Here is an 18935-nt window from a genome sequence, read left to right as displayed (position 1 = left end):
CTCTTTCAATTCTTTCTCATCTCTCCTCTCTTCTCTCACTCTCTCTCTCTCTCTCTTTCTCTCTCTCTCTGTCACATACACACACTCACTCTCCAATTTCTCTCTTGCTCTCTCTCCTTAATTTCTCTACTCCTTTCTACCTCCTTAAGTCTCGTCTCCTCTCATCTTTCACTCCTATCTCTCCCCCTCTTTCCCTCTAGGATCCATCGCAAATCAATCCCTTCCATGATGTAACAAAAGAAGACAAGAGGAATACAAGAAAAGTGTCTACCTGTGATTGACTACTGAATGTCAAGATCAAATCGATCCATCAGAAAGGGAGAGTGTGTTTACAGCGATCACCCCCTTACCATGGAACCACTTTGATTCATGGCTTTCTACAACTAAGTGCTTCTCGTTCTCCATCTTCTACGGAAAGTATCCGTCTTTGGACGTGTTCATACACTCAACACTTCATCTAACCGACACCACTCTGGGCCACACAGTCCTCCAAAAGAACCTAAAGAACCTGAAGAGATTGAAGGAATGTGTCTTCTAAGATAATGTGCTTCTCTCATCACAAAGTTAGCGTGGATGTGTCTGGAGAGGACATTTCGCTGACCAAACCATACAGATGCATATACAGAAGATTTGCCATCTGAAATGAGATCTACCTGTTCATTCAATGCAAATATAATGAGAACTTGTGATGTGTCTTTGAACAAGAGAATTTCTTCCCCCTAAAATTTGTGTGGGTGTATCCATAGAGGCATTTCAATTGCATTTGGAACCAAACATTGTTTGTTCGATGTCACATGCTGTCTCTTGAAAGTGGGTCCAGATGAGGCTGGGGAGATGAAACAAATCTTTACTTTGAACGATACTTTCGAAATGTGGTTTGAATCAGTGACTCTTGTCGTTCATTCCATCCATTTCAGACAACGTCTATCAAGAGTATGTGTGGATCAAAATGTGGATTGAGAAGTCTGAATACCTACCGTACTTCATGGGCTCAACAAGACTGAGAAGAGGCTATATAATTCTTATCTAACTTTAGCATATTAAATAGAATGCATTTCATGTTCTGAGTATCTCACACTATGTAAGGCCATTTAAAAAAATATACATATTTAGTGTCCCCGCCCGCTTCCTTTTGGGGGGCCGCCTCCTATTTTTTTTTTTCTTTTTTTTGAAATTTTGAAATTTAAAAGAAAAAAAAACATGAAAAACACTGCTAAAATGGCTCTATTTCTGATTTAAAAAAAAAAAAATTGTCGGCAGCCATCTTGAAAAAAAATAGCCTCGACTGTCAGGGAAAATGTACCGAGTGGCCATTTTGAGCGGCCATTTTGTAATAAAAATAAAAAATAAAAAGGGCCTCCTCCTTCCTATTTTTCAAAAAAACAGAACGCTAAACATGTTTTTTTTTTTTATTTAGCCTAACATATAAGTCAGATGACTGCCTACCTGCAAACCAGTCCACATCATAACATGCAATGATAAAACAAGATACACTTTTGCACAGGCTGATAAACCAGTTACGTGAAACAGGTACATAGTCCCCAATTTTGATCGTTAACAAGTGAAAGAAATAAGTTTGGCAGTTCAGTACTTAAATAATTTAGGTTTCAGAGGCAAGATCTTTTTATCGAAAGTGGACCTCATGAACATAAATTACATGCATATAGTGACCCTTTCAATTTGTTATTATCTACCGGTATGCAAAATTTAAAGAAAACTACCTAGATGATATTGGTTGTAATTATCCTTGTAAGAGAAGCTTGCGAATAGACATCATTCCTACATGCTGACAATATGATTGATGGGTATCATCATAATCTTCTAATGGGGTTACACACACCAAGAAAATAACTCTTTCACCTTACATAGACAAGACAAGATCCTCTTAGTTGATAATGCGAGACATCCCCGTAATGGTTCATACATTAGCTAATCCCAGGTAATCAAGATGGACGTACCCTAAACTAATTTTACCGGCTTCCTCTTCCTAATCCTACGGACAGCAACAAAGCCAATTTTCTCCTCTGACAACTAATTGCGAGTGTTAAGACTTTGGAGTTTGGGTAACAGATGGCAAGGAAGTTCATTTCCCTTTCCCAATTGAGGAAAAAGGGATTCCATCTATCTCCTGTAAAATGTAAGCTCCCTCTTTAATTGTCTGTTCTCCTTTTCCTTCCCCCCCCCCTCCCCCTCTCTCTCTCTCTCTCTCTCCTTTACTACCATTCAGTAATTTTCATGGAATAAATATATTTACATATAAATTGACACCACTTTAAATAGACCTTAGGATTGACTTTGTAATGTTTAGCCATACCTTTTAACAGGGTTTCACGCTACAATTTGTTGATGGGTTTGGGGGGGGGGGGGGTCAGAACTGGCATTTTTAGTGCTTGTATGCATGATCCCTTTGCTAAGATTTGAATTTAGGGGTCCAGATTTAAATTTGGGATGCCCATGAGTGCCGGTCATCTGTTAGTGTAGACTCATGCTTTAAAAAATGAGATGTGACATTTTCTCTGGACTTTATTTTGCCCAAAATACAGGGTTAGGGTTAGGGTTAAATTAGGGTTTTAGGGTAGGTTTAGGGCTGGGGTTAGGATTAGGTATAGTATTCATTCCAGGGATGATCTTTAATAGGAATTTAGTAAGTAGGAGTATGTGTCGTATAACCCCATCACAAATAAGAGTGGGGAAGGACTTAAACTGGATATTTTCTAAAGTTTGACTTGTCAGAGGGAGACATTTATCAAAGAGTGGAATAAGGCGAGAAATGTGATCGGATCATCAAGACTGATACAAATGTATCAAAATTTCTTTATTATCAAGAAATATACAATACATTCTGAAAGTAAGGACAGGAAATGAAAGCAGATTATCAAAATGTTTACTCTCTTTGTCATTTTTCATCTTCTAATATCTACTAGTGGTTCCAATCTTTCCTAGAGAGAAAGGAGTTCCTGAGAGGAAACATCCACAGGGCGAGGAAGGATATAATGGTGATTACGATGGGAAACCAATTGTGCCTGAATGATAATCTTGAACTGTTAGAATGATTGTTTACTGGCTGAATTACAGATGATATCCATCTTTAGAGGAAACAATTGGAGTGAATATTTATCATCAGCCAGGAAACCTGAAAGTACAACCGAAAATGGGTACTATAAGCAGGATGGTATCTCAGAAATATGCCACACCTCCTAAAAGAGTCCAGGCACGTATTTGAAAAAGAAATTAACAATACATTTTGAAAGCAAGTACAGGAAGTGAAACAAATTCAAACAATATTATCAAAAGGTTTACTTTCTTTGTTTACTTTTCTTTTTTCAACATCTACTAATGGTTCCAATCTTGCCTTTTCTCAACAATAACAAAAGGAGAGAAAGAGTTCCTATTAAAGTAGAATCATCCAGAGGGTGAGCAGCCTTTTCACACACAGCTAAAATTCTATAAACATGACTAGTATAAACGTGTTTCGAACGTGTTTAAACTAATCACGAGCCTTTCACACACAGAAATTTCGGTGCGATCGTTAATTGTTTCGTGATTAACTACTGCTCGTAAAATGCGCAGTATTGCCATTGCGCATTGAAGGTCATGTCATGTCATAGAGATATAGTGTCATGTCAATCAAAGCGCACGCTCCATCCAGTTTAAACACGTTTAAACAAGAATTTCCTTTCACACACAAAATGCCAAGCTCTCTAGATACGAACTTCGTATCTGCAGCCTGCTTTTAGGGGCGTATGGATCGCGACTTCGTATCTATCCCAACATCGTATAAACGATGTTCACACTGGGAAATTTTGTCTATAAACATGTTTAAAATTTTACGATGATTCTAATCATCACTAGATACGATGAATTTTAGCTGTGTGTGAAAAGGCTGAAGGAAGGATATAATGGTAGAAGTGTCATAGTCGAGTAGTTTAAGCACTTGACTTGAAATTCAAGGTCGTGGTTCGATCCTCGACACAGCACTTATGTCCTTTGGCAAGGCATTAATCTTCATTTGCCTCACTCGACCCAGGTGAGGTAAATGGGTACCTGGCAGGAATGAGTTTATTGAAATGCTAGAGCGCTATAATGGCAGCTAGGCTAAAGCCAGAGTAATAATTAGTATGCCTCGGAATAGAATTTCTAGATAGATGGGTTATAGAAATGTGCCTGAATGATAATGTTGAAGTGTTAGTTATATATTCTTGGTTTGATTTTTTACTGGCAAGCTTCACAGATGTTATCCATCTTTAGAGGAAACAATTGGAGTGAATTGTTACCATCAGCCAGGAAACCTGAAAGTACAACCTGAAAGTGGGTACTAAGCAGGACTGGAGTATGGTATCTCAGAAATATGCCACACCTCCTAACAGAGATCGGGCACAAATTTGATAAAGAAAGTGCACTCACCCTCTTTTGTACTTTCACTCAATAATCATATATGTAAGTGTAACAATGACCGGATATGATGGTTCAACATTCATTCCAATCTTGAATTATTCTTGGAAATGTCTGATGTTCTATCAAATGTTTACATTTGAAGCAAAGTTCAACCACGTCCTGCACAATATTTGAATTACATATTAACAATGAACAACACAATCAGGTTCTTTAACATTATTTCTAAGTTTCTTTTGAAGTAATATATGAGTAATATTTTGTGCTTTGTCTCTGCACTTTCCTATCTGATGATGAGTATACCAGATGAACTTCCCACGGCTCCCCACCAAGGTTGGCTTGTAGGTCACAACTCTATATGGGTGTGTGGTGACGGACTTTTCAATTGTGAAGGGGGTGAGGTTTAGAGAGGAACGTGATTGAGCGACTGTCCCATCTAATGGTATTCCAATCAGAAATGACCAAATGCTCAAAATATGACAGGCTCTTTATTGAGAGGTAAATATCGAGTTTCGTTTCATTTCTCAATCTTTCAATCATAAGTTCAGAGGTACGTGATTAGACTTCCTAAATAAAGGTACTGGCGTTTTAATCATAACCGTTTCTGCAGAACTTGAATGACCGTGGAAATGGCCTCGTCGTTTAGGGAGGGGGCTCCACTTTGATGGTTTGATGAAATGACAGAATCTAATAGAGCCTTTTGAACTTTGTCACTCCCAACTTTCAGGACTATTCACCAATGCCATACCATGACCCTACTGGTCTTGGAGAGTACTACCCTCTCTCTGTACTTTAGGGAACCTTGTTCCTTGAGCCTCTCAGTACTAGAGCAAAAGGGGGGGGGGTAGGATTTGGGGCAGTCTTCTATCAATTTTTATAAATAATAGTGTAATTTAAGTCCAAGTTCAAAAGATGCTTGTGTAAAATATTTTCCAGTATATGTGTTTTCAAAATTTATAGAACCTGAAACAATACACAGAATGCCGTTGGAATTAAAAACCACAAGGGGAAGTCCACCCTGATATTAAGTTGGTTTTAATTAGAGGCAGAAAAATGAGAGAATAAGGTCAGTAAAAATATGTGCAAAAATATGTGCGAAAATATGTGCGAAAACAGATGCAAAAATTAAGAAAGTTATACATTTTTGAAGTTGTGATCAATGATTATCAAACACAAATTGGCACCTCTGAGACGTATCTTGCAAAGGGTTTCTTACCATTCACTTTGTATTAAAAAAAATGAGAAAAATTCCTTTTCAATATAACAAATCTATTCCATCATCAATAACTAAGAAAATGGAAGTTTATGAAATTTCTGTACAGAGCAAATTGGAAAGGACCTCACAAGATATGTCACAAGATATATCAAAGTGCTAATATGTATTTCACTAAACAACTTTTGGAATTCATATCTTTCCTACCTTTAATCGGATATTGCTCCAACTTTCACTAATCTGTTACACTTTTCTGCTTCTATCAAAACCAACTCAGTATCAGGGTAGACTGCCCCTTTAACCCTAATAAGGCCGGGCTATTTGAAGTCTTAGTAGGGCCGGGGGGGGGCCATTATGGCCCCCCCTCAAGATCTCGGCCGCAAAGCGGCCGATCGCCGCGAAAATTTGCACGCATGTCAAGTGAAGTGTAACGAATAATATGATAATTTCAATTTTTTGAAAAATTCACTCATTTGCATATTTATGGTAATTTATGCAAATAAAGTCATAAAAATTACATTTTTACCAATAAATCATATATTATTCATATTTAAGCATTCTTTTTCACTAGATATATTCATTAGACCATTCTGAATAATAATATAACAAAAAATTTGGAATGGCCAGCTTATTTCTTATGTTATCCCTTGTTTTGATAATTTCTTATGTATTTCTTTGTTTTTTTAACTTATGTATTTCATTGTTTTTGTTGTTTTATTTCTTCTTTTACTACAATTAAACTATTTTGACCCCCAAAACAACCACCTAAACTTTAGACAAGACCCAATAACCCATGTTCGATCTGTTTTTAGGAAAAATGACTTTGCCATACGTTTTGTACACAAATCACGAAAATGAGCGATTTTCAGGCTGACATGCGAAGACAAAAGGTCACGTGACCTTGTAACCGTAGCTCCGATTTTCAAAAAAATTATTTTAAAAGTTGCGCAAGACTCGAAAGAAAAAAGTCAGCGAGCGGCGGGGCGCCATCCATATGCGTTCCCGAGCAATCGGAAAAATTGTGGAGGGGGGGGCCATAATGGCCCCCCCCCCCGGCCTTATTAGGGTTAAGCTACAGTCCCATATACGTCCCGGACCGTCCCGGACCATCCCGGACCCCATCCGGGGTGATCCGGGATTCGGTCCGTGTTGACACCGTGTTGGCACCGGGGTGGTCCTGGATGGTCCTGGATGGTCCTGGATGGTCCTGGGCGGTCCGGGAGTCGACCCCGGATGTTTTTGACGGTCAAAAACTGCCGGGGTGGTCCGGGACAATAGTTTGATCCGGGGTGATCCGTGTAGCCACCGTGCTGGGTCCGGGGTCATCCGTAGTGGCGCCGGGGCGGTCCGTGTTGATCCGTGGCAGTCCGGGAGTGAGTTATTGACCGCCCAGGACCATCCAGGACCATCCAGGACCATCCAGGACCATCCAGGACCACCCCGGTGCCAACACGGTGTCAACACGGACCGAATCCCGGATCACCCCGGATGGGGTCCGGGATGGTCCGGGACGGTCCGGAACGTATATGGGACTGTAGCTTAAGGCATCACACTTTTTTTAACAAAACGTCCCGGACCATCCCGGATCACCCCAGACCATGGTCCGGGATGGTCCGGAGTGGTCCGTGCTCGTACGTGCTGGTCCGGCTTTATATGGGACTGGGGCTTTAGCAGACTGCATGAGCAGGAGGAAGACACATACCATTTCAGTCTCTTTAGACAACAAGGAATGAGACCTTTCGTTTTGTCACTGTCTCACTTTTGTTATTCATATAATGAAATATTTAGAACAATTATGTGCGAAACCTCAAGATCAGGATATGACAGCAAGCTATTCAGCACCTCTCTCCCTCTATCTCTCTCTTCTTTCTCTCTCTTTCTCTCTCTTTCTCACTCTCTCTCTCTCTCTATTTTCCCTCTCTACCCCTCTCTCTCTCACTCCCGTTACCAATTCACTTACCTCTTTTCTTCTTTTTTTCTTACTCTCCAAATCATTGTTTTAACTTCATTACAAACATTTTCCAACTTGTGTATCAAAAATATGGTCTCTAAGATTCTCTGTAATACTGAAATCCTTGAGTAAAGGTACAAAAATGCCTGAAGTGAAGAGTGCTTCACTGACACCATGCTGTACAAAAATGTGTCTCAAATGGACAAAAAAAAAGAATATAAGAGATAATGAAAGTCAAGTGACTGAGTCATTTTGGTATTGATCTTGCATCTAATGCAAACTTTTGTTTTCAAAAGAATGTTTGGTATAGATCTACATACTTGTTCCTGATAATGAATGTGAAGCAGTTACGGTCCATGTTCTCCACTCCCACTCATACACCTACACACCTGCTACTATATACCCCCTATGTGCTTGCCTACCATCTGTCTACCTAGCTGTCTGTCTTTCTTTGTATCTATATCTATAATTCTATTGATCTATCAATCTAACTACCTTTTTATCTATCTATCTATCTATCTATATACCTATCTACAATGTACCTATTCATATACTGGATCTATCTATCTATATGTACATCAATTTATCTTTTTATCTACCTATCAATCTATATACCTATCAATCTATCTACCCCACTCAATATTTCAATCTATCTACCTATCTGTCTACATCAATCAATCTTCCTATATATCTACATATCTACACCACTCTTTATTTCTATTTATCTATCCAACTATCTACCTCCTACATTCATATATTGTATATCAATCTATCTACACCACTCTATATTTCTATTCATCTATCATCTATTAAACTATCTACTATCTATCTATATTAATGTACAGTATCTATCTTTATAAGTACCTGTATACAGTGTTTCTACCTGAATGTATTGTATAGTCTGAGAAACACGACCACATGACCGAACTTAAGTTTGTACCAAATCCTGCTTTATATTTATCCTCCCTCATCTAGATAAGTTTGTATCAAATCCTGCTTTCTATCTATCTTTCTACCTTCTTTAAAGCCAGAAATTGCTGCTTCAAGAAATTAACATGAATTAAAAACAAATGATCAATCACGACAAGAAACTTTCACACGTTCCCAAGATTGTATGTTGGGTCACTGGTGATCATATTATTTCGCAACGTTAAAATGTTGGTGAATCTTAATCATTTGCAAAACTCAGAAATATTTCACTCTTTAAGCCTGAAATTTATCAAAAAGGTGGTGTACTGCAAAGAAAATTTTGAAGAAGATTGACTGAAGATCCTTCATGTTGAGGTGGTTGTATCAGTCAGAATCTTATTCCTTTGATCACAACAGCAAGGAAAATAAGGCATTTGTGACCCTGTCTACTTACAGAATCTAACACCCAACTAAAGATGGAAACTATACAGATAGCAACCTGATAGAATAAAAAGTTTCATCTAATACAGACGTAATAAAGAAGTCTTATCCTGACCTAAATGAACTATCACATGACTCATACCAGAGTAAGCATGCCACACCGACTCTGATCTACAAATCCTCAAGTTTCAAACAAAACTAGAGAATGAGATATTCAGGTTGCATTGCCTCCTAATCTCTCATCCAATATGAAACCAGTTCCCTTCTCCCAGCCGATCCTAAAAACGGAAAGTAACCGGAGAGATCCCAATTCCATCGATTATCTGCCAATATCTGGGGGTCTTATCGGCACCTATCTATGGTAGCAATGCCAACAGATGAAGCAGCGAAGACTCACGAAGAGCAAATTGCTCGCGTACTCCCGGGTATGTGTCCATTACAATACAGAAGGAAACGCATAAACTCTTAGGAAGATCAAACATACCTACTTTGCCCGCGTTAACACGAATTGAACCGACAATTGCTGGGGGGCACGGCGCATGCACATATATATCCGATCGGCCGACGAGATCCAAACGAGGTTGCACACACTAACAACGTTGCCTCAGCTGCCGACTTAAATCAATTCAGAGACACGCTCCTAGGTGTACATTCGATAGTGGCATGCGTGACACTAATCAAAATACCGCTGCACCAGCTTAAGCACATTTTAGGATGGGGAGGCAGACAGGTCCTGTCCAGCGTGTGTTTGAAGAGAGACCTAAGCCGGTTACAGGGGTACATCCATGACCCCGTCCCCTGTGAGTCAAGGTCAATACACCCCCTCCTGGTAAGGGCACAAAGCAAGTGTATGATCATGGTGGGTATGAACCAGCGTGTGTTGTGTGATTTATGGGAAGTAATATTATATGAGTGGTTACCATTGTATGGAATTCCTTTTAATAGTTTACCTTCTTATCTCCACATCTACACTGAATGTCAAATTTCAACCCAAATATTTGACTAGAAATTACCATTTGCAATGATTTAGAATCTACTGTGTGTGATCTCAGCCAAAACCTGCAGATATATAAACAAAGCAACAGTTTTGTTTTCTTCCCTTTACCGTGCAACTAATTTTAGAGTTAAAAAAAAAAGGTCCATTTGATGTTAGATGTATCACAGTTTGCACACTCTACAGCCATATAAGTTTTAGGTACAAAACAACTACTTCATAACACACATTTCATGCCCACAATATTTGAATGCATTCCATTAATGTCATTCCATTAACGTCATGGAATAAAAATGTGAAAGTCAATCAGACATCAAAGAGGAATAGAGAGCTAGAGACTGATAAGCATCTCCTTATGGATGCTGCATCCAGGGAGTGACTAGTCTCTCCATGATAACCTTGCTGATACATGGATCATGCATATAGTTTGAATCAAGGTTAAAGTATGGATGTCTCTCATTATCTCTTGTATCATACAACCCAACTCACGCTAATCAAAAAAACAAGAGAATGTAATACAGTGTAATGGGTTCTTGTAAAACGCTCATATCTGTCATATATGACACCACTGGCACTGCGCGATTTATACCTCAGCTTTAGCATGGCTGCCATTACGGCGCTCTGGCATTTCAAGAAATTAATTTCTGCCAGGTACCCATTTACATCACCTGGGTCGAGTGTGGCCAATGTAGATCAATGTCTTGCCAAACGACATTAGTGCCCGGCGGGACTCGAACCGCAGACCTTGTGATCTACAGTTCGGTGACGTATCAACTTGACCACGACATCTCTACAGCTATGTCTGTTGCAAGCCAGACCGACGTTGCAAAATAACCCGCCATTTTCAGACTTGGGATATTTCCCTGAAGCTTGAAATTGCGTCTTCACCAGACCGATACGTTCTTCACAAACTAGCTTTGACGGGCACAAATCAGCCCACTTTTTTCCAAATGGCAGGCTATTTTGGAAACAAGACCAATATTTCTCGGGATATTTTCTTGACCAAATAGCCCGCTAATTGCAACTGCGGGCTGATGAAGACACAAGTTAGCTGGCTAATTTGACATCAGGTTATTTTGAAACTTCGGTCTGATGAGGACATGCCTAATGATAGCCTTGCTGATACATGTATCATGTATATAGTTTGAATCAAGGTTAAAGTATGGATGTCTCTCATTATCTCTTGTATCATACGACCCAACTCAACCTACTCATGCTAATCAGAAAAACAAGAGATGCGTCCGTTGCGAGCAAAAAGGGTGCAAAATACACATAGATAAAATGCCCTTCTATTTCTAAACACCCAACTCTATAATCATGTTTTTGACAGTGCGCCAACAAAATAATGCTCTTTCCACATTGCTCTTGGATTTATTTTGTCACAGATACATGAATAAGATTTGGATTGGGGTTGCCATTGGGTCTTTAGGATATGTTTTTGGTTGGGGTTTGTTTTTTGGTCCAGGATTTGTTCAGAGGGTTAGAGTACGATATTGAACGCATGTGCTGTACTGCCCATTTAATAGCCATTAAATTACATGTACATCCCAACACCACACATGTAATCTTAGTTTTCTTTCTATATTGATTATATTCTTTCTTGGGAACCTACAAAAACAAGCTATGCTTTCCAGTGAGGTTCCTGTTTCATTTCATAATTTTGATCTTACTTTGTCAACTATGTTCTTTATTGTGCAAACAATTCGTCCTTGTTTTCACGAAGTGACGGTAGTGAGGAAAATCGTAACGCAAAGTGAATGCAATTTTTTTTCACTACCGTCACTTCATGAAAACAGCGACAAATTGTTATATGAAATGAAATAGAAATCAATCAATCAATCAACCATCTTAATTCAATTAAAGCACTTTAAGCTCAACCTTACTAATGAGTACTTGGTTTACAACACAGAGGTTTGTTCTATCACGATCATACTAACAACTTAATTTTTCATCATTACAATCATAGTTGCTGAACATTTCGATTGTTCACAGAAATTCTGTGCTATAGAATTCTCTCAAGAGCTGTAGGAACGGTTGTCTGGATGTGGGCTGAACACAGAAAAGTTGGCTTTCACCTGTTGAATGCAGTCTAGCAAAACAGATAATCATTTCCATGACAACAAGAAACCCAAACAAATCAAAAGCTTTATGAAAAACCTATAAATACTCATTACGCCACTGAGAGAAAATGATTGATCACCCTATAAATACTCATTACACCACTGAAAGAAAATGATTGCTCATTTTTACATGTAGCGATCAGACAATAATCGATTCTATTCTTCTAGGATGTGCTTTTGATGGCTTTCTTGCTGTTTGTACCACTTTGTATTATGTCATTTTGAACACTGTAATTATACCTTTATTGATTGAGTGAAAGCCACCCACATGCATGTTCAGATATATGATTCCTTGTTTTGTGATCACTTCAAACATATTGTTCACTTTCTAATGAGCTGAGCGCCCCGTGACCTTGGCGAACAAAAGATCGCAGCTTCCCTATGAATTTTTAGAAGAAAAATAAGAGATGATATTTCGTGGTTTGATCAGTCAACAATTAAAAGTTGCAGTGCTTCCACAGCGACCAACATTACGATCATGTTTAGCAGAGAATTGTTATAATAAAGAGTTCCATATTTCTAAAGATCAAGGCCGGGTGTTGATGAAAATAGGTCCATGGTATTGTCCATGGAATACACGCTCAATGCTGTATACAGCTTGTTCATAATTTATAAGAAAGATAGGAATAATTATAAACTGGCCTTGGCTGAAAGATTGGAGTTACATGATGGATTATTCATCATCCTTGCTGATACTTGATTTCTATGGCTCCGTGAAGAAAAGAATCATTCAACAATATGAGAAGGCATTGAAATAGATTCATTAGGTTTATTAATTGCTGAATCGAACATGATAGACAAGGTAGGTTCATGGCCTTCATATATTATCAAAGCTTACTGAAGGCATGTCTCTATCAGGCCGAAGTTGCGAAATAAAGCATTTTTTTCAGACTCGGGATAATTACCCAAAGCTCAAAATTGCGTCATCACCAGACCGATACGCTTATCACAAAATAGCTCGGACGGGCGCAAATAGCGGACTATTTTGGAAACAAGACCAACATTTCTCTGGATATGTTCTCGACCTAATAGCCCGCTAATTGCAGCTGCGGGGTGATGATGACGCAAATTAGCTGGCTAATTTGAGATCAAGATAGTTAGAATAGCAGGTTATTTTGCAACTTCGGTCTGATGAGGACAAGCCTTAAGTGCTTTATTCATTCTCTGATGGTTGAAGATGATCATAGATACATGTAGTGATAACATAAAAACGCCCACTTTAATCATCATTCAATGAGCTACATATATAAAAGAGCCAAGTTTATGTATATTGGAATACATTTCCCAGCCACCATAGATTCACTGACACAGTATATATGAGCTGAAATTGTTCAGAGCATATGATCATATACAGAGATATAAAACCCTTTAGGTTACAACTGTCATGACTTTGGGAGAGGAAGCCAACCCTTTTTCTCACAATATTATTGTGGAAGTATTTCCTTGGGATAAACTACAATGCCCCGTGATCTAGTATTTGCTCAATTCGAGTTGGTAAATCCATGCAGGTTCTTAAGCTCTCGGTCTTCCGTTCGTTCCGAATATTCACTGACCCCTTTCACGCTTCCTTTCTGTGTGTGCTTTCAATCAATCAGTATGAAAGGTTCAGGTAACCAACTGACATAAACCCTGTCATGATGATGCATCAAGCACAACATATTGACAATTGAAGGCTCTACCCTCTCCACCATCACCCCCACCCCCCCCCCCCTTTAGACCGGGGGACGGTATTTCTAGAGAGAAAATGTTGAGAAGAAAATAAGCGCTTAAAGGCCCTCTAAAGAGTTGGGAGCCCCAAATTTGCCAAAAATTTGATGGCAACATTTCACATTGTATCAACATTGTATCATAATGTGAAAGAGGATATCATGTTCAGTGCATTAAGGAGTTTCTTTTCATATACCTGTATATATTATCATCTATTGAGTAGAGCGCATTAACAACTACCGGTATCAGGCTTAACGCCCTTCTGGTTCTCAACAAAACATTTCTTTCTATAGTAAATTAATATTTTATCTGCCAAGAGCTAAAAGGGTATTAACTAATACATTTTAACCCAGAGTTAAAGGTAAAGACCAGTATTGGAAACGCCCCAATTTCAAAAAATGAAATGGAAGCTCTTATTACCAATCATGTGAAAGAATATGTTTTGACTTATACACGATGATAACAATGTTGCCAGGAAACCGCCTACTAATTGATATATTTGGTAAATTAGTTTATCTACATGGTCTGTGAGAGATAAACGCACGTGTCGCGCAAGTGTCGCGCACGTGTGCGTATAGTCCCATATACATCTTTCTGTGTACAGTGCTTGTAACTATACCAAGACTGCGCCAAATTTCTTATCATTTTGATGATTCCAGAACCTTGCAGTACACACCAATACTTATATGCTAGATGATCAACATTTTCTGATCGATTCCACAACGTTTCTTTCACAATGCAATCGCATAACCAGAACTGGTCTTTACCTTTAAGGCCCTTCTGGAAAGCTGATATGAAAATTCATTACTTGTTTAAAACTTAAAAGAAGCCAAACTGCCCTTGTTCCATGTTGATATTGACCATAACACAATGTACATCAATATGCTACTCACTATACACATCATTTGAAACAGTATCCCCGATCAACATCCTTCCTTAGACAATAACAACAACAACATTCAAATACTCATAGACAAACAAAATTAAAGGGTTAATTATCTCCTTCCCTATCAAATCTCTTTCCTTATCAAACCCTTTTCATGTCAATTTAATGATTCAATTTGAGAAACAACACATTTCTCCAAATCTTGAAAGATAGTCCACAAATATGATGTCAAGGACCTCATATTCATCAGCAGTTACTTTGGGGAGCTCCATATATATGTAATATCATCCTACCTACATTATTCATGCACTGCTTTCCATGAAACCCCACTGAATATATCATTTCTATCATACTTCTTACCACATTCAACTATCTTCAAGACATCTGATATCTCACTCTCCCTCACTCATTCCGCTGAAAAATGAAACCACACATCCATACAAGAGAAATGACGGTGAAGCATGAAATCAAATCTTCTTTCATGGCAACAAAACTATATGGAGAAATGGAATAGTATTTCAACTGTTCCTATAGCTTTACTTCTCCAATTAGATATCTGATATGTCTATCTGTACGTTTTAAATAAATGAATGGTAATGAATCCATGCTGGACAAAAGAATCTGCAAACAAGCCTTCCAACACAAACCAAACATGAAAGAGAAGAAGGAAAAATAACTGATCTAGCGATTTCTATATTCCTCAAAATTCTAATTAACAATTTTGTAATGCAAAACTGAAAGTGATACACATGTATACACTAATGAAGATTCCTTGTAGAACCTGAAAGTGAGTTCTTCTCTTTTTTCTCACTTTCACAAGAATATGGTTTATTTCTAATTGTGTAGCAAAATCTACCTGTGTCAGATTTCATAATGTGAGAATATCTGTTGATTACAAATTTGTATTAGGGATATATTAGCAGTTGCATTACAACAAAGGAGGGTTATTTTCATATTTTCATTTTTGAAAAGTGACAACTGACAAATATCTCTCTTATAGAAAATACAAAAATTTATGTCTCAGGAGGATCTGTTCTTTTTAGAGGACCTATGATAATATACTATCTATAAAACATTTTGAGTAGTGTCCCAAGGGAGAAGGAACTTAGAAAATGACTTGCAATATTTGTACACAGCAAATGGGAGAGTTATCCACGTCCTACGTCACAATCCACTGACCAAACTACCAATTTGAGATTCGCATAGACTTAGGCTGCGTTCATGCTTAAATTTTGAAGGCAGAATGAGCGATCTGAAACGCTCTTCGTAAACGCTCATCGTGATCGCAGTTCCACGATGTAGTGTTCATGCTTACTTCTCCAGGCAATTCTCCTTGGGTGGCCTTCAGCTGGATTCGCAAACCTGTGTGCGCATGCTACGTAGACCCACTAGAGGTCAGTGCGTTGACCCCATTTAAACGTGTTTACAAATTGTAAACGCATCTTTTTGTGAGTTTACGATCGGTGATCGTGATCGCCGTTTTTCTGTGATTCTAAAAAAGTGAGCATGAACGCAAGCGTGTTTTAAACTAAACGCGTAACAGATGCCTGATTCTGGCCGTCAACATCAAGCATGAACGCGCCCTTAGTGATCTCCCATTTCAAACGTTCATAACTTCCTTACGATTGGTCCGATTCATTTCAAACTTTTGGCCTTCTGTTTCTTTTATTTTTCTGCTTTCATTCAAATCAACTTATTACAAGGATTGGATTGCCCTTTGAATATAGAGCAGAAAAGAAGAATGTTAGCATCAATTACAAGAGGTGGCACCGAACGGTCGACCTGACAGATATTGTCTCTAAAGCTGAGAGATCAAACCATGTCTTCATTACAAGATCAATGTCACACCGGGGCAAGAAAGATAGTAGTTCATCTCTTCCTTTATTGTGTCTGATATTCTGCTGTAAAATTGCTTTTTTCAAGGAAAGTTAAAAAAGATACTTATGAATTGAAAAATTCAATGGTATTTCTTATTTATGATAGATTTGGTTTGACTGATCAAAATAAGATGACATCATTTTTCAAGGAAAGTTTCTAAAATATTCTAATGATTTAAAAAATTAAATGGTATTCTTCTTTTATAATAGGTTTGGTTTGATAAGATGACATCATCATTTTATGCTGAAGTAATGTTCCACAAGAACAGGAGGTCCTTGAAACTACATTACGTTCATTCAACAAGACTTCTCCCACTGAAGTCAATGAAAACCAAAATTCCAAGAACTCATATTATCGTTTCAAGTAACCCTTCACTTTCTTTGTCCTGGTAAGTATAATGATGTATGAATGCTGTAGGTACTGAATTACCAGTAGGCATGCTGTCTAGATGTTTATTCCTAAGCTCAGTGACAAATTCAGGAGGTAGATCTTGTGTGTAAACAAAATACTCAACTAAATACAAAACACTGACAGTTGTTTATCTAGCTGACTGGTTTGCCAACATTTATCCCCTGCAAACATGGTCAAGGACACTGAAATACATGCAAGGTTCAATGTCCTCAGGTTGAGATGTCCCAAATATATATTATTAGTATATGATTGTATGGCTATTTTAGTGAGGATCGCATTGAAGGTACTATTCAACGCATGTAGAAAAGACAGGATAAACAGAACTAAGGATATGACTAAAGTGAAGTTATTTCCTCACAGATTGTTAATCATTTTAATTAATCTTTCAGGGTTTTTTCTTTCATTTTTCCCCTCAGTTTTCCCCTCATTTTCCCCCTCATGTTCCCCCTTTCTTTCTTTACATTGCAAGTCTATTGGTACTCTGGAACATTTTCATTTTTTCAATAATTTCATGACCAAGTTAACATAGTACCTTCAATGTAAATTCACTGTATATGCTACTAGTTGGACTCCTGTTCTAACTCATGCAAATATTAAAGTTCATTACAAAAAGGAATGTTCATATAGGCTTAGATTTCAGAAATCTGGTCTGATAGGAAACATATCAACTTCACTTCCTGTCATACATATTTTCAAATAATGTTCAGTCTTTTTTTAACTCTATGAATTACTCTCTTTTTTAAATCCCTCCTAGCAGCAAAAAAACATATCTTATTTCAGGAGCTCTATTTCAGTATTCTATTTCAAAGTATATATATGTTTGCTTACACTATTACTAGTCTGCATTGACCATAAGGCATTCAACTTTAATACAACCTACAATGATTGAATCATGGGTTCTTTCTGTATGTGACGGATTGGCTGGCCAACTCAGGCAGACAGCCACAAAACACTATTACCTACTACTAAAGAAAAACCAAATCGGCAGTAATCACTGACTCATACTATAGGCAAAATAGGCTGCGTTGAAATATCTTACCTTGTTTCTTCTTTGCACCAAATTCAGTCAATCTACATCAGATGGTAGTCCAGAATTAAATGTCCAAAGGCTTTATACTGCAGGAGAAAGATAACACCATTGGAAAGTTGTAGAAGGGAGTCAAACTTGTATGAGAACTATAGCACTCTGTGTGGGTCATGTATAGAAGTATAACTGGGATATGATTTAGGCTAGCTAGTCCTCCCTGCCTATCTCAACTTGGGACACAGTTTGTGGAGTGAACTAGTCTTCAACAACAGTCACTTGCGCAACAAGCTTGGAATGTGACAGACGGTAAACTAAATAATCAGATTAAAGGACTGGAGGGTGCCTTCCTTGAGCGGCCGGGCCAGTTATTAACACCTACATGTAACCAATGCATGAATAATAACTGATTTCCCTTTAAAGGGATCCGGTAACTTTGTCTCAGATTCTGAAACGAAATTCTGGATTTAGCTCATGTTGCAATGATAATTATAAACCTAAAGGTCAGTCAGGAACCCCATGACTTTAACAAGCCGATCGCCTGTCCGATTATCAAGATATTTATGATTGGAATTACAAATTTTGAAAACCGTTTACCAAACGGTTTTCATAACAGTACAGTCTATTGGGGAAAACAGGTATGGTAAAACCAGTCACTCAAAGATTTTTACTTTTTTCAGGCACTTCTTGATCATTTTGAAGCGCAATTTTTTTAGGGCTTCGATATTACACCATATCACAGACACTGATAACACGTAGGGCCGTGTATCTCAGATTTAACATTGTTAAACGATCCCTTTAAGTTCAATAAGAACCACAAATAGTTACAATTTGGAGGTAGGCCTATACTATTTCAAAATAGATATTGAAGAATTTGACCAGAGAGAAAATTGGAAGCAAAATTGATAAGGACATTCTCAAGCTATTTCTTTGACTTTAAGCTGGTAGTGACAACTGACAACGACATAATATCAGATACAAAAACCAACTTGATTTTTCCCTTACTTTC

General features: G+C 38.0%; 1 long non-coding RNA gene across 1 annotated transcript in view; it reads right to left on the bottom strand.

Moving 5' to 3' along the window:
* The window catches only part of LOC115919182, a 58267-nt gene that overhangs the window by 3969 nt on the left and 35363 nt on the right, over positions 1-18935 (bottom strand). Inside the window, exon 3 of the long non-coding RNA XR_004061740.1 lies at positions 17942-18018. This is a non-coding gene — a long non-coding RNA (uncharacterized LOC115919182). The remainder of the gene's footprint in view (positions 1-17941; positions 18019-18935) is intronic.

This window comes from Strongylocentrotus purpuratus, unplaced genomic scaffold, assembly GCF_000002235.5.
Source record: "Strongylocentrotus purpuratus isolate Spur 01 unplaced genomic scaffold, Spur_5.0 spur5_scaffold_6, whole genome shotgun sequence".
NCBI classification, from domain to species: domain Eukaryota; kingdom Metazoa; phylum Echinodermata; class Echinoidea; order Camarodonta; family Strongylocentrotidae; genus Strongylocentrotus; species Strongylocentrotus purpuratus.
Note: the sequence above shows the minus strand (reverse complement) of the source record. Positions and strands in the feature narration are given on the sequence as shown.